General features: G+C 31.3%; 1 long non-coding RNA gene across 1 annotated transcript in view; it reads right to left on the reverse strand.

Moving 5' to 3' along the window:
• LOC107694819 (uncharacterized) overlaps positions 1-1441 on the reverse strand; it is a 6895-nt gene extending 5454 nt beyond the window's left edge. Inside the window, exon 1 of the long non-coding RNA XR_001634925.1 lies at positions 1329-1441. This is a non-coding gene — a long non-coding RNA (uncharacterized LOC107694819). The remainder of the gene's footprint in view (positions 1-1328) is intronic.
• Positions 1442-6054: the final 4613 nt, after the last annotated feature.

Here is a 6054-nt window from a genome sequence, read left to right on the forward strand (position 1 = left end):
ATATGTGTGTAGGTGTGTGTGTGTGTGTGTGTGTGTGTGTGTGTGTGTGTGTGTGTGTGTGTGTGTGTTTATAATGTATGCTTTCTTCTTAACCTGTGGAAAATGTTTTCATTACTCAAAGCTTTCCAGTAGCCTACTATTTAGCCATCTAGTGGTCATATTAATGTATAGCACGTACTAAACTCATGTATTCCGTTACAGCCGCTGCTTTCACTTATGGTTTTGCAGCTGATTCTTTATTTTAATTTTATAAAAGATAGATATTGAAATATAGACATTGTCAAAGTGATTATTTTACTAATTCTAGTGCCAACACACAGATAGGAATTAAATTAAACAAATTCATATGAATTAAATCTGGGATCTGTCTATTTTGATTATATATAACGGGCAAGGTTCATTATGATATTTGAAAAACAAAGAAAATACTTTAGGTAGCTATAATTAGTGATGTTAGGTTCCTGAACGAATCGTTCTTTTGAGCCGGTTCTCGGGAAGTAACAGGTTGAGCCGGTTCACAAATCGAACTGAATCGAACTTTAGTTCTGGTTGGTGACGCAGGACGCACAGCCGAAGTAGCACGTCCAACTCAAAAAGAACCGAATGAGCCGGTTCAACCAACTGTCGAAGTTTGCCGAGGATTACCGAAGATTCTGATGAGTGAGTTGACGATACTGTGCAAGCCTGAGGCGCGTACTGGAAATATGCTTATTATGACTGTTATTAATTTACATTTGATTAAAACCTGCAAAAACCTTTCTGTCGAGTGATGTAAATACATTTTACAATAGTTTATTGTGCATGCATATTATATTTAAATCATTGATACAACATGCCACGGAGTTGTTAGAAAAGAAATGCGTCCAGACGTTATTGCTTGATGACGTCAGGAACCGATGAATCGGCTCTTTGAACCAGTTCAATGAGCCGATCTGTCCGAAAAGAACCGGTTCAATGAGCCAATCTGTCCGAAAAGAACCGGTTCGCGGAAATGAATCGGACTTTGCATCACTAGCTATAATGTAGTAGAGCAAGCAAAACCTTCACTGAAGCAGTCACGTGCTTTTCAGGCAAAATTCGGATCTCATAAGTCACGTGATTTTGTACTGTTTACGATTTCAACCAATCATGGAAAACTTCAATAACGAACTTTCTTTTCAAACAAAATTACCAGTCTCCGTAAAGACCGTCAAAAATTGCCAATGCCGACTATATTTCAAGTCGTCACGGCGGGGTATTGGGTAAAGTTTTCAATTAGCAATAATCGCGCCTCGGATAAACCTCATAGGCTACGATACTGCCACTGCGCAAAGCTAAAATACATTTACATTACAGTCAGCATTACTCCAAACATGCCTCACTTTACAGAGACGGTAACCAGACGACGCTCACAACAAGCTGACCTACCGAGAAACGAAGAAGACACGAGTATGCAGATCAGTCTGGCTCTGTGTTTAAAAAATACAAATAAGCAAAAATTCAATTTACAGAAAAAAATATTTTCAACCAACCTTCGCGGTGCATCATGGGAACGTCGTGACGTAGAAGAAACGTACGTGACATCCCGGCTACGTAAGCGTCATTCTGGTGCAGTAAACGTAACCACCGATAGATGTCAGCAACAGCTTAATTATGAGATACGGGACACCACAAAAGCCGCTACAAAAATCTATCTAGTTTATATTATGTAGAATTATTGAATAGCTAGCTTACTATTGTTCTTTTATTTATTTTAGTGTTACTGTAATGTGTATAAGTATTAAAATGTTTAGAAGTGTTTTTTTTCTTTTTCATTGTTTGTTTGCACAATAATAAATGTATTCTGCTTTTTATGCACCTTAATAAACATAAAACAGCATTACTAATTAAAACAGTATTCTCTCCCAAGAAACATGTTTTGACAAAGTATTATTTATTTAGACATTTATTTGTATTTATTTTTTATGAAGAAACAAATGGAATATTTCTTAATAAATTGCTTTTTCATTGAAATTAACACAGCACCTTGGGCGATTATGTCAAATTATAGAAAATGTACCTTTTTGATAATATAGCAGTGGCATTTTGATGAAAGAAAATAAAAATGATTTTCATCTTAAAAAAATACCAATATATGATTAATAATAATAATAATAATTATTGTGGTTGTTAAAGGGGTCATATGATGTTATTTCAATTTTTCCTTTCTCTTTGGTATGACCCCTTTAATAACAATTGTAGTATTATCAAATGAATTTTGTTAAGCACAGTGTGAGTGTGTTTGTTGAGGATGTCTATTGTGGTGTGATTGTGCTGATGCTGTTTCTACAGTGAGAACGGTCCGTCACGAGGAGGATCTGCAGCTCACGAGTATTGCTCTCACATTGACCTAAACGATTGGCCCTTCCATTCTTTAAACTCAGATAAGAACTTGCTCAAACCATTCTTTCCTCCTCTACCAAATGCATCCTAAGGTTTCCAGGGCTGATAAATGTAGGACACATCCGTCTTTGATTTATTGTCGAGCGCTTTCTCTCTCCACGATGTTTGTCATCGATGTCACTGCACACTTACTGTTCTGGAAATCTCTTTTTAGAGGAGGAAAGATGTGATGTCAGTGCTATTTGGAGTTTCTGTTACTTACTCGAATGTATTTTTGACAAATATTACCTCTGTTTGGGTGCAGGAGGAAGTCTGATGTGATAAAGCGCGCTGAAGTTCACAGCATATGAGAGGCGCCCGAGGGCCCTGTCAGCCCTGCTTTGATTTGGATCTGGATCTCAGGGCTGGATATAGAGATGAACAGATGGCAGTGTATCAGGCTGAGCGGCCGGGCCGAGCCTCACCCACGCCGTACCCGCTGCACTGTGAAATCGCTGGGGGTTTCGCACCGTGCCCACACGAGAGCTGCAGGATTGAAGCAGAAACATTCCTCATGTCATGGAAGGATTTCGCAGCATTTCATAACTCCACAGCAAAGTACTGAATTACCTTCAGCTATAATGCTTCGGTAACACTTTACAATAAGGTTCATTAGTTAATGTATAAACTAACATGAACTAACCATGAGCAATACATTTGTTACTGTATTTACTAATCTTCACTAACGTTAGTTAATAAAAATACAGATGTTCATTGTTAGTTCATGTTAGTTCACAGTGCATTAACTAATGTTAACAAGATTTTAATAATGTATTAATGTTTAAATTAACATTAACAAAGATTAATAAATGTTGTATAAGTGCAGTTCATTATTAGTTCATGTTAACTAATGTAGTTAACTAATGAACCTTATTGTAAAGTGTTACCAACGTTTCTTACTATAGTTAAGTTATTTACTAAGAAATACGAGGAAAATATAAATGTTATGTTTTTTTTCCATATTATTATTAAATATTATTAGTAGTAGTAATAGTAAGTGTTACGTAATAAAGTTATTATTATTCATTTTGTTACGCATTGATATTATAAAACAAATATAAAATAATATTTATATAGAAGTAACTTATTAATATAATAATTAATATTATTACATAATCATTACTATTCATATTATATTGATAGATTACATTATATTGAATCTTTTTTAGGGAGCAATTATATTGCATAGAGCAAACGTTTTATTATAGTAGTTATTATAAAGTTACTTATTAATATTATATAAAAACAATATTTTATGGAGCAATTATATTGCATTATAGAGCAAAAGTTTATCATCATCATTATCAACCTTGTCATTATCAACAATTATCAATATTTTTCTTACTATTTAATATGATAAAAACACATAAAATACATATATTGCTATTATTATAAAATATGTAAATAAATATTATTTTTTTTAAATATTAAATCAATAAAGTTGCATATAAATTAAGTTTTTATTATTATAATCACCATCAAATTAAATATTGATTATATACAATTAATAAATTATATAATATATAATATATTATTAATATAAAATTAATAATGAAAAATAAAATCTAAAATATAAGATATTACTATTATTAAGTTACATATTAATATTATAAAAAATAAAACAATATTTTATATAACAATTATATTGCATTACAGCAAACGTTAATTATTATTATATTTTTATTCTTAATATTTAATATCATAAAATTAATATAAAAGTATAAAATGAATTACTTGTATTGCTTGTAATGATTAAGTTCTATTAGGTGGTATTATAAAATAAATATAATTAGTTAATATCATAAAACTAAAAATATTTTTATAGAGCAGTTATATTGCACTATAGAGCAAAATTAATTATTTTTATTATTTGTACTAATGAATATGAAAAAAATATTGATTATATAAAATTAATAAATTATATAATATATTATTCATATAAAATTAATAATTAAAAATAAAATCTAAAATATAAGATATTACTATTATTAAGTTACATATTAATATTATAAAAAATAAAACAATATTTTATATACAATTATATTGCATTACAGCATAAGTTAATTATTATTATATTTTTATTCTTAATATTTAATATCATAAAATTAATATAAAAGTATAAAATAAATTGCTTGTAATGATTAAATTCTATTAGGTGGTATTATAAAATAAATATAATTAGTTAATATTATAAAACTAAAACATTTTTATAGTGCAATAGCTATAACAATTTTTATAGTTAAAATAAATATACAATAAAATATTAGAATTATTTTTGTTATCAATAAGTGACAATGATATTCTAAAATATAAGATATAATTACATGATCAATTTTTTTAGTTCACTGAAATGTAACAAGAATGCCTGAGAACTGAAAGAAACAACAGTAATCACAGAGGAGATCAAAGCAAAACCCCAGTGCAAGGTATTAGACTCTATATACAAATGAAGACGATGAATGATGAAAATGAAGATGCTTTTGTTTTCTTTGATCAAAGTGATCACAACAGCCTAGTTTAGTTATCTATGAGTACGAGTGTCTGTCAATTCTGTGAACTTGAGATCATTACTAAGAAATAACTCTGGCATTTCCGTCTCGGCTTCCCAAACACAGGTTATTTATGTATGAGTCGGCGTGAAGTCTTGCATTAGTTCTGGGTGAATAAGGAAGCAGAATTGAATCAGGTTGAGTGGAGGAGTGAATATCTGTCTCATCATCTCTCACTCCACTGAGTCAGAAAGCGACACAACTCCACACAACTCTCAAACACAAACGGCCGACGAACAAAACCAACAGATGCAAGTGTGGACGCATGAACGGAGCTGATCTCAAAGCACACAGGTGGGCTTACCTGCGCAACACAATTAGCACATGCAGCTGGTCAAAAGCAGGATCTGAGTCTTCAAACACACACACAAATGTCTTCAGACTGTCTGTTGGGGATACACTGTGTTTTGTCTAAACTGCCAGCCATTATGAAATGTACCATTGTTATTAACCAACAAAAAACACACAGTAAGAAAAATAATTCTATGGGTTTGCAAATGCATAAAAACATATTTTAAAATAGGGTACAATGTTCTGTGTTAATATGAAGGAATTTTCTCTATTTATTTTTAGAGGTGTTTTACCTGTATTTTAAATTTTGCACTTTTGCGTAAATGTCCATAAAATTAACGAATAATGTCCTGGTATTGTTTTTGTTTTTTTTACTAGTAACTAGTTTTACACTTAGCATCTAAACATCTAAATTAACTGGTTTTATTGAAGACAAAAATATTTTTAATATCACTGAACCAACCTAAATTCATACCGAAAACTAGTGGCTCTTCTTGGTAAAGTCGTGGGGGAAGTCGTGGCCTAATGGATAGAGAGTCGGACTTGTAACCTTTGGATGTGTTAAATGCAGAGCACTAATTCTGAGTATGGGTCACCATACTTGGCCACATGTCCCTTCACTTTAACACTTGCAGGTTATGAAAGATTACAAATAGCCTAGAGAGAATACTAAATAAATCCAATCTAATGCAAATCCAATTTGTTGTGTGTCTAAATAATTTCATATGTAGTAGCCTATTTACTAACATGATGATTTGTTCAGTGAACCTTTTTGGCTATTTATTTTTTGTTTAGATGTTACTTAATGTTTTTG

This window comes from Sinocyclocheilus anshuiensis, unplaced genomic scaffold, assembly GCF_001515605.1.
Source record: "Sinocyclocheilus anshuiensis isolate Anshui unplaced genomic scaffold, SAMN03320099.WGS_v1.1 scaffold3961, whole genome shotgun sequence".
Taxonomy (NCBI): Eukaryota; Metazoa; Chordata; class Actinopteri; order Cypriniformes; family Cyprinidae; genus Sinocyclocheilus; species Sinocyclocheilus anshuiensis.